This window comes from Apodemus sylvaticus, chromosome 10, assembly GCF_947179515.1.
Source record: "Apodemus sylvaticus chromosome 10, mApoSyl1.1, whole genome shotgun sequence".
Taxonomy (NCBI): Eukaryota; Metazoa; Chordata; class Mammalia; order Rodentia; family Muridae; genus Apodemus; species Apodemus sylvaticus.
In genome coordinates this window covers 71,052,211-71,063,337 of record NC_067481.1, presented here as the reverse complement: position 1 = coordinate 71,063,337, position 11,127 = coordinate 71,052,211, and the positions used below count along the sequence as shown (strand labels likewise).

Below are 11,127 nucleotides of genomic sequence, written 5' to 3'. Positions count from 1 at the left end.
GGGGCAGGATTGGGTCTTTTCAGGCAACTTCCTGGAGCAGGTTCCCAGGGTTCCCTTCCCTTGGGGGGGGAAAGGGTGACTTTGAAAGCTTTGTGTCCAAGGCCATCCTGGGTGTTCAATGGCAAGAGGCTTACTTAGAATTTAAGCATTAAACAACCTACCACAACTTTTTGTTGTGGTTCAGAGAGATATTGTGACCCTCTGAGAGTCTCATTGACAACAGCCTTTGTTGCAGTTCTTCCTGGAAAAACTGGCATCTTTTGTGGCTGCAGAGATAGCTCAGATAGAACTCTCTTCAAGAGTCCAGATTGCTCCTCCAGAGGACCTTGGCTTGGTTCCTAAAAGGCATAGGGCCGCTCACGGGCCCAGCAGGCATGCCCTTGGTGCATAGACAAGACAGACTTGCAGGGAAAACACCCATACACATAAAATAAAATAGTAATAGTATATATATTACTATTATTGTATATATAAAATATATTTATATTATATATAATGTATATTATATATATAATATATATTAAAAGAGTTGGATTTGGGGACTAGTGGTGAGAAAGGGGGCAATGAATTTTAATTCTCAGACTATGTGTTATGTTCTTAAGAAATTATTTTGTTGTTTTTTGATTTAAGAGATAGTGAAATTTTAACTTCAAGATTAAGGGTTTTAGTCTAGGTAGAATTAATCTCTCAGATTTGTAATTTTTACAATTAACGCAGGAGCCAACTTGTTAAAAGAAAAAAAATCCAAAAACCTGCCAGAGTTGGTGGCTTAGGACTTTAATCAAGTCTGGGTCTATATAGCCAGTTCCAGGCTCTCAAATGAATAACAAAAAAAACCTTACAATGAAACTCATTATTTTATCCTAGTAATGTATCCTAAACAAAACAAAACAAAACCAAAAACAACCAGCAACTGTATGATTCTGAAACAACACTGTCTAATAAAAAAGAAGTTACACTTATAATTTTATCTGTATTTATTTTTTATTTTTTAAGGCCTATTTATTTATTTTATCTATATGAGTACACTGTTACTGTCTTCACACACACCAGAAGACGGCATCAGATCTCATTACAGATGATTGTGAGCTACCATGTGGTTGCTGGGAATTGAACTCAGGACCTCTGGAAGAGCAATCAGTGCTCTTAACCGCTGAACCATCTCTCCAGCCCCTATATTTATTTTTTTAAGATGAGTTTTGCTATACTGCACTGGCTTGCTCAGTAGTTTTGACCTCAGGTGACCCACTTTCCTCATCAGTGGGAACAATAGGTGCAGTTCAGCAGGCATACATTATAATTACAATTGCTTTGGTAGCTGTTAGTAACTTTTGTTTGTTTGTTTGTTTGTTTTTTGAGACAGGGTTTCTCTGTGTAGCCCGGGCAGTCCTGGACCTCACTCCGTAGACCAGGCTGGCCTCGAACTCAGAAATCCACCTGCCTCTGCCTCCCAAGTACTGGGATTAAAGGTGTACACCACCACTGCAGGCGTTAAGTTTTCTGGTTAGAGACAATAGCAACCTAAGGGAGAAAGGGTTTGTTTGGCATGTGGTCAGAGGGTGGAGTCGGTTACTCTGGGGAGCCATGTCGCAGTCGGCTTGTCATAGTCTGTCCTCAGCCAGGAAGCCAGGGGTGACAAAAGCTGGTGCTCAGCCTGCCTCCTCCTCCTCAGTCCTGGCTCCCAGGCCATGGAACTGGTGCTGCCCACAGTTGGGGTTATTCTTCCCATGTCAACTGACCCCATCTAGAAACTTCCTCACAGATATGCCCAGAGGTTTCTCTCTTAGGTGATTCTAGGCCCTGTCAAGTTGACAGCAATAACTGTCACAGTGGTATTAATAAAATGTCCAGATTTAGTAAATAAAAATTTTACATGGTTAGATTCAAATTTTGCATAAAGAATTAGCAATTTGAAGTATAGTTATTGAAGTCTAACATACTGACATTTGCAGGGACATGGGAGATTGAGATGTAGGTGGCTGTCCTGTGATCTCCCTAGCAGTGCTCATATTAGAAGCCTTTAGAGCTGGGTGTGGCTCAGTGGGAGAGAGCTTGCCTCACACACACCAGGGCCTGGATTGGAACCCAGCTATGTAAGAAAAGCTTTTCTTTAAAGAGCATGGGGTTAACTGTAACAATATGTTTAACCTAATGTAGCAGGAGCATTTTTATTTCAGTAAACCATTTTCTTGTATCCTTGTATTATTAAACATTTCAAAATAATCAAAAGTGTCTGTCAAAAGAATGTTAACTCATGTCCAGAAAGCAAGGTAAAATTAATATGGAAATTTAGAAGTATATTTCATTTTTATTAAAAATCATTAATCCCATTTTTCATACTAAGTATTAGGAGTCCAGTGTGTATTTAAAGCATATTTCAATCGAACCTGATGAGATACACCCTTAAATACTTTGCAGCTACATTTAGTTAGTGGTTACCTTATTGGGTGATACTTTTTTTTTCTTTTTGAGTTGGGATTTCTCTATGTAGCCCTGGTTGTCCTGGATCTCCCTTAGTAGACTAAACTGGCCTTGAACTTAGAGATCCACCTAGCCCCTGCCTCTGAAAGCTGGGATTAAAGACGTGCCACCATTTGGCAGAATTTAACAATGTAAGAATTTAAGGATTTAAACGTTGCAAGCTATCCCCATCTTGTGAAAATACCATTTAAAGATTTTGTGTTTTCTCCTCTTTTTATTGTTTATTTTATTTTATTTGTTTTTTTCGTGGTCCTGGGCCTATACATGCTTGTCTGCTTTAAAAAAGCAAAATAGAATAACAACAACAAAATAGTACAATCATCATAGTGTTTAATGCAGGCTATGTCCTAAACTGAAAACAAAAATACAGAAGTGGGAATCTAGCATTCAGTTTTTAAACAAGGAAATAGAAACACATAGATTTTTTTTCTTAACTAAAGCTACTTGAAGCCAGGTGTGGTGGCACATGTATGATCTTCTAGCCACTGTTTTGAAAAGTGGCTAGAAGATCATAAATAAGAGGTCAGCCAGGGTTGCACAGTTAGACCTCAGGGTGAGACCCTTTAGGAACAATGTTCATTGTTTGCATCTGACTGTTCAGCTTCTGCTTCCTAAATCTCATGGCTGTGCCTTTAAAAGAGAATTTGTTTCTTGCTAACATCTTCCATGATGGTCCTTATTTGGAATTACAAAGAAAGCACAACTTCTTGGGATTAGACCAGTTTCTTGTATTCTAAAATATTATTAGACATTTCAGAATAACAGGAAGCCTCTGTGAAAAGTGTTGACTCCTGTCCAGAGAAAGCAAGGTAAAAATGTCTTATTTTACCATAGAGAATTTATATTATAATAGAAAATACTGGGGTTTGTAAGATGGCTCAGTGGGTAAAGTGCTGAGTGCCAAGCCTCACTTTGATTTCTTAGATCTATGTTGTAGAAGGAGAGAATTGACCCACATGTATGTGGTAGCAGTGTCATGTACAGACAGACAGACAGACGGACGGACGGACGGACACACACACACACACACACACACACACACACACACACTAAAATGTAATTTTAAAAAATTAAAATTCAGGGCTGGGGAGATGGCTCAGTGGTTAAGAGCACTGACTGCTCCTCCGAAGGCCCTGAGTTCAAATTCCAGCAACCACTTGGTGGCTCACAACCATCTGTAACAAGATCTGACAACTTGTTCTGGTGTGTCTGAAGATCATAAGGCTTATACCTGCCTCTTCCCACCCTGTTTTGGTCTCCTTTGTGTTGATAATCTTGGAGCTGTGGTTGATAACCAGAATAGGGATGTTTTTGTTTGTTCTCCTTTTGTTTTTAGGGTAGGGCTGAATCCATTGTCTTCTGAAACTGGGCCCAATCTCTTCCTGTTTTGATATTCTCATTCTCATATTCTCTCTCTCTCTCTCTCTCTCTCTCTCTCTCTCTCTCTCTCTCTCTCTCTCTCTCTCTCTCTCTCTCTCTCTCTCTCTCTCTCTCTCCTGTTTGGACCCTGAAAAACACACATCTGGTAGAATCTGGTCTGTTTAGATCCCCAGAGTTAGGCCTCTGGGAACAGTTTATTTTAATTTAAAGCAGTTTATTTTACATGCACTGTTGTTTTGCCTGCTGGGGCTCCCAGACCATCTTGGGAGCGCTGCTTCAGTGTCTTTAGAGTCTGATAGTCAAAAGTCAAAGTCAAAGACTGGTAGCCTTTGACTTTGTCTTGCTGAAAGGCTGGGAATCATGAAGATGGTGAATATTTACTGTTTTAAGCTTCAAGTTTGGGGATATTATGCTCTGAGATAATAACTAGCACACAGACTTTTTGAGTCAAATCAGATGTTAAACTTCTGAAAAACAAACACACCTTTTTATTGTTTCCAAGATAAGAGATAAGCTCGTCCTGTGACAGAGAACCTAGCCTCTGGTTAGGGCAGAACCGATCAGAGGTTGACTCAGCCCACTTGATGCTTAAGGTTGTCAGCTCAACAAGATCTAAAATCACCTAGGAGATAAGCCTCCGAGCAAGACAGGAAGAGATTATCTAGATGTGGCTGATTGAGGTGGTAAGACCCATCTTAACTGCACCCAAGACTGGAGCCAAAGACAACAAAAAAGAGAGGGAGGGGAGGGGAGGGAGAGACGAGGAGAGAAGTGGGGGATTGACAGAAAGGCAGACAGACAGATTGAGTCTGTCTATTAGTATTTCTTTCTTTCTGTTTCTTGGCTATGGATGTGATGTGACTAACTGGTTCCTCATGTTTTTCTACCATTAGTTCCCTACCACAGTGGACTGCGCTCTTGAACTATGGGCCAGAATAAACCCTTCCTTTCCCAAGTTGCGTTTGTTAGGGTATTTTATTACAACCAGGAGACAAGTAGGTGACAATGGGTAAAGTGTTCTTTGTCCAGGCCTGATGATCTTATTTGGTTCACCACAACCCATGCTTAAATGAGACAAAAACAAAGCAAAAAACTAGGTGCAGTAGCAAATACCTGCAATCCCAATGCTGGGAAGGCGGAAAGGGGGCTCCCTGGGGCTGTCTGGCCAGCTACACTAACCAGTTAGCAAGCTGCAGGTTGAATACAAGACCCTGTCTGAAAAAAGAAGGTGCAGAAAGATACAATATCAACGTCTGGCTGTCACATGCACACATAGAAGTGCACACATGCACACAGACACACAGACACAAACACTTATACACACATACAAACAGAAAGAAAGAAAGAAAAAGAAAGGAAGGAAGGAAGGAAGAAAGGAAGAAAGAAAGAAAGAAAGAAAGAAAGAAAGAAAGAAAGAAAGAAAGAAAGAAAGAAAGAGAAAGGGAGAAAGAGAGAAAGGGAGAAAGAGAAAGGGAGAAAGAGAAAGGGAGAAAGAGAGAAAGGGAAAAAGAAATGTAAAAACCAAAATCCAAGTGCTAACTTTCAATCCTGTCATGCACGCTTGGGAAGGTTTGAGTGTCTTCTGTCCTTTAACTTCTCAAGTTGAGATCACATGTTGAGTATGCAATAAGTGTCAGCTGTGCATATTAGTTTTATTTTGAGTTATTGAGAATAAAATGACACATTAAGAGCCATGAAGTCCCGGGTGATGGTGGTGCACGCCTGTAATCCCAGCACCTGGGAGGCAGAGGCAAGTGGATTTCTGAGTTTGAGGAGGCCAGCCTGGTCTACAGAGTGAGTTCCAGGACAGCCAGGGCTACACAGAGAAACCCTGTCTAGGGGAGTCGGGGAGGGGGGGGAAGCCATGAATTTTCCATTGACTTGGTTGTGTGCACTGGGGCTGTCAGCCATTATTTGCTTGAGGAAGAGGAAGTCTCCACAGGAACAAGAACTAGGAAGAGGAACTCATGTGTACATGTACAGGGGCTGGGAATGTAAGTTAAGGAGTTAATTATGGAGGTGAATATGAAGTTCCTAAAAAAACCCTCAAACCATATTTACTACATCATTTAGCATCTCACTTCTGGGAAACGTGTGTGTGTGAGTGTGTGTGTATGTGTGTGTGTGTATGTATGTGTGAATGACACTTGCACTCCCATGTTAATACCACTATCCACAAAGTGTGGTATCAAATTTGCACTGATAAGTGGATAAAGAAATTATAGATGAGTGTATATGCCTATATATATGTGTTTGTATCCATATATATGTAGGTATATATGGATACCTATATATATATGGATACATATATACATATGCACACATGCATGAATGTGAAAAATTTTCCTGCCATTTAAAAAAAATCATGAAATTCTGTCACTTATAAATTGACAAGACTGAATGGGTCTGGAGGACAGTTTGGTAAGTTAACTAAGTCAGTCACAGAGAAAACACTGAAGTACCTTACTGTTCTCTATCATGACATTGAAACTCCCCTACACATAATTAAACATAATTTTTCAAAAACTAAAAATATGAAATAGCTGTTTGTGCCTATCAGTTTTTGTGGTTGTTGTTGTGTAGACTGCGACAAATACTGTGAGAAACAACTTAGAGAAGGAGAGGTTTATTTCCCATCTAGCTGGTATTTTATTTACAGCTGCTGGCACTGGGCTGAGCAGGTTCTGAGCTATTCTAATCCTGTTAGGAAATTAATAACCAGATAAATGACCCATACTTGCCAACTGAATCTTGCTTTGATACATGAGTATCCTCAATGTGAACTTCTTTTGGCCACGTGCTCATTCATGTGTTGCAGTAGCCAATTAATCTCTGCTCTAAATCACCTGGTGGTGGTGGCAGCAGCAAATTCCTCACTGCCTGCCCCAGTGTTCTGGGTTCTTGAATGAATGACACACACACAGCCTTATATTTTGATATGCCTTAAACAGCTCAATGGCGGGGGCCACTCCAAAACTTTGTGACTAACACCTCCTCTCCAATATTCCTGAGTTATTACTTGCTAAAATCTATATTCGGTGTTTGCAGTCCTAGGCGCAGTGTGGGAGGGAGCTGGGCAGCTCTTCTCCAGCTCCTACATGCTGTCTATGCTTTTTTCTGCACCTCTCAGGTCTGACCTTTACCCCTTTGCTGGCATGGCAGCTGTATTTTCTTCCTCCTTTGGTCCCTTGCCTGGCATCCTAAAGTCCTGCTTCTGTCTCCCTGCCCAGCCATTGGCTGCTAGCAACTTTATTTACCAATCAAAACCAACCTGGGGCAGGGACCCTCAGTGTTTTATGTGTGGATTCTCATACAATTTTGGTGCTCCAATTAACATAATACCAGTGTTGGACGAACTCCACAACAATCATGGTCCATGGTCCATCCGGCCTCATAGCAATCCTCTTCTACCTCCTCTCTCCTCCTTCTCGTGGTTCCTACCTGAGACCCCCTATTCGATCTCCATTCTTGCCTTCCTCTCTCTCCCACACAGTCATAGGCTAGGGCTATGGGGAGCATTCTTTACAGAACATTGGTTAACACTGTGCCCCAAGATCAGGTTTAGTCTGGACCAGGGCACCTAACACAGCTTCTGAATACACAGCACACAAGTTCCAACAGCTCATGGCTTGGGTGGTTTCAGTCCATTTCCAGCTCTATTGTTTCAAGGACTGTGGTTAGACAGAGCATCAAGATGAAGAGTGTGTGGTAAAAGAAAGATGCTCACTTCACTGCAGTTATGGAAGCAAAGGAGCCATAGGACGGAGCCAGTGCCAAGACAAACCCTTCAAGGGCACTCCCACCACACTGCTGTAGTCCATTTCTTCTAACTCCTTCCACTCTCTCTATTCAAATTTCGAATCTGTCACTGGATTGACCCATCAATTAGATCAGCTCCCTCACAATCTAGAGTCTGTGTAAGATTCTGCATGGACACAAAAGGAGATGTGCTTTACGAATCTCCTAGGTGCTTCTCAATCCAATCAAGATTAAGTATCTCTGAGTATTTTTTTGCTCAGACAACTGAGCAAACTGTAAAATGTTATTTTAATTGGGAAGGAACATCAGACTGGAGGAATAGATGTTTCTCCATCTCATATGACAACATCCCAAGTACTACTAACTACCCTTGGTGGAAAACAGCAGCTATGAGCTAGTAGGACATGGAGGAACAGACCTTTGGTTGCCAGTGGGAATGCCATACTCTGTGGCTTTCTACAGGTGTTCAATCTCAAAAACAACAACATGGGCTAGGGAGATGTCTCAGCGGGAGAAGTGTTTGCTGAATAAGCATGAGAGACTGAATTTGGATGATCAAAATACATGTAAAACCTGGGTGTGGCAGCAGTGTGCTTATAATCCCAGTGCTGAGGAGGGGAGACAGAGACAGGTAGATCCCAGGAACTCCTAGGATCCAGGAGTGTTGCAGAATATTTATTTTAAGGGTCTATGATTCTCTGAAGAGTGACATATGGGACTTGAATAATATGTAAGAGTGGAGTATTTTTATTCTGCAGAAGTCTAGCATGTTGGGGTCTCCCATTCCAAGATGGAGACAACTAAGTGAGCTTGTAGACCCAATTTAAAGCATAGTAGAGGAATTCTGGGGTAGGTAATTTTTATCTTGTTCCATCTCTAGGGACATTCTAGAACCGTTACTGGGGCATGGGGGCTGGAAACTGTTGCTGGGGAGTTCTGGAAGCTGTCGTTGACCCATTCATTGTCCTTGCTTCAATTGAGGTAGAGGGCAGCTTCTGATGGTGGGGCAGTTTCTGACTAGCTGCCTGAGGTCTGGGTTTTTTCTAGTAACTGACTTGTCTGGTCTGGCCTGGACTTGTCCAGTTCATAGGCCTAGTCCCCTGAACTGTCAATTTGAAGTCTGTCATGAAGTCAGCCTATTCTTCTCATTACCACATTGTGAAGCCTAAGATCTTGAACGGTAAGAATCTGTTTCTTATTGTGGTGTGACTCAGCCTTTGATCCTAAAGCTTTGTATTTACTGTGTGGTGTGGCTCAGCCCTAGCATACACCGTCAATCCAAGAGATACAAAAGTCAATCATAGGTCAAGAAATAGAGCAAGCAGCCAGCTAACATAGAGTGAACATAAGTAAACAGAAATGGGGGGGAGGGGCTGGCTTTGAGTTGAAGGGCATTTAGGCTTTCACCACAGTGCCTGGTTCCTGAGTCTTCATTTGGTAAAATCTAATATTTGGAATTTAGTTTTTAAAACAACATAGGAGCCGGGCGGTGGTGGCGCACGCCTGTAATCCCAGCACTCTGGGAGGCAGAGGCAGGCGGATTTCTGAGTTCGAGGCTAGCCTGGTCTACAGAGTGAGTTCCAGGACAGCCAGGGCTATACAGAGAAACCCTGTCTCAAAAAAAAAAAAAAAAAAAAACCAACCAACCAACCAAACAAACAAACAAAAACATAGGAACTACATAATCTAGCCATTAAGAGGAGATCCAAGTTTGGTGAAAGATTTTTTTTAAAGATTTATTTATTTATTATATATAAGTACACTAAAGCTGTCTTCAGACACTCCAGAAGAGGGCATCAGATCTCGTTAGGGATGATTGTGCTGGGATTTGAACTCAGGACCTCTGGAAGAGCAGTTGGTGCTCTTAACTGCTGGGTCATCTCTCCAGTCCCATTGGTTAAAGATTTTTATCTCAAGGCAAAACATTGGAAAATAATGTTTTTCCTTGAGACACCAGAAGACACCTGAATTCCTGCATATGAACTCATGCAAACATACACAGGCACACTCATATTCCCATGCACTTGCCATATACATACATACACACACTCCATATATATATACAAACAGACAACTCACATTCTGTACACCTTATGTGCACACACACACACACACACACACACACACACACACATACATATATACCCCACATATATACCTCAGATACGCACACATCTCCTATGTACACATACATACACATATACCTCATGCATACACACACCCACACTTGAACACACATACACAAAGAAAGAAAAGAATTCTATACTATTAACACTAGTAATAACTGAGATCACTCCTTTTGGGTTACAGCTGCCTGAAATGTGAAGCCCTTGCCCTTTGAAGACAGGCTATCATATTCTAGAATAAATAGAAAAGATCTCAACCATGCTAATGTTGAAAATTCAATTTCTCATAGTGTGCCGATGCATGCCTAAATCCTGGCTCAGAGGTAGAAACACAACCACTGCAAGGCCATCTGAACTTAGAAAAATCTTATTTTTAAAAAAATAAAGAGACCTGTGTTTATGATCTGGCCTACAGCACCCAGCTGACCAGGACTAATCCTCAGTCTATGGCTCCTCAGGAACCAACTCCCAGGCCCTGATAAAGGGTCACCTCTATGACTCTTGGCCAGGAATAAGGTTGCTCCAAGAATAGTTACCTCTCGATAGGAACCAGTGGCTGAAATTGGTGTTGGTGCCTATGGGATGATGTTCAAGGTGTGAGATCCCTACGGTGGCTACTTTGTGGCCCTCAAGAGTGAGAGAGTTCTGAATGGAGGAGGAGCTGGGAGAGGCTTTTCCAACAGCACAATCTGTGAGGTGGTCTCACTGAGGAGGCTGGAGGCCTTTGAGCATTCCAATGTTGCAATTGTACGGCTGATGGATGTCTATGATAATTCCTGAATTGATTCAGACATCAAGATCACCCCAGAGTTTGAACATATTGACTAGGACCTAAGGACATATCTAAGGACAAAGCCCCTCACCCCCCAAGTCTCGCCAGTTGAGACCATCAAGGATCTGATATGTCAGTTTCTTTTATGGGGTTTTTTGTTTGTTTGTTTTGTTTTTTGGTTTTTGAAGACAGGGTTTCTCTGTATAGCCCTGGCCGTCCTGGAGCTCACTCTGTAGACCAGGCTGGCCTCGAACTCGGAAATCCGCCTGCCTCTGCCTCCCAGAGTGCTGGGATTACAGGCATGCGCCACCACCACCCAGCTAATATGTCAGTTTCTAAGTGCCTAGATTTTCTTCAAGCCAATAGCATTGTTCACAGAGACCTGAAGCCAGAGAAGCAACAATTGTGTAAGCATGGGGCATTGGCTGCATCTCCAAAGAAACGTTTTTTGTGGAAAGCCTCTCTTGTGTGCAAACTCCGGAGCAGACCAGTTGGGCAAAATCTTTGATCTCATTAAGTTGCCTCTGGAAGACGAGTGGCCTCCAGAGGTAGTTCTTCCAGGGGACCTTCTCCCTTAGAGGGCCTTGGTTGATGCAATCGGTGGTGCCA

At 42.0% G+C, this 11,127-nt stretch overlaps 1 protein-coding gene across 1 annotated transcript in view; it reads left to right on the top strand.

Annotated features, from left to right (window-relative positions):
- Nucleotides 1-9,176, top strand: part of Kif3a (kinesin family member 3A) — a 315,458-nt gene extending 306,282 nt beyond the window's left edge. Inside the window, exon 18 of the transcript XR_007979928.1 lies at nucleotides 9,153-9,176. The gene's annotated coding sequence lies outside the window, so the exon portion shown is untranslated. The remainder of the gene's footprint in view (nucleotides 1-9,152) is intronic.
- Nucleotides 9,177-11,127: the final 1,951 nt, after the last annotated feature.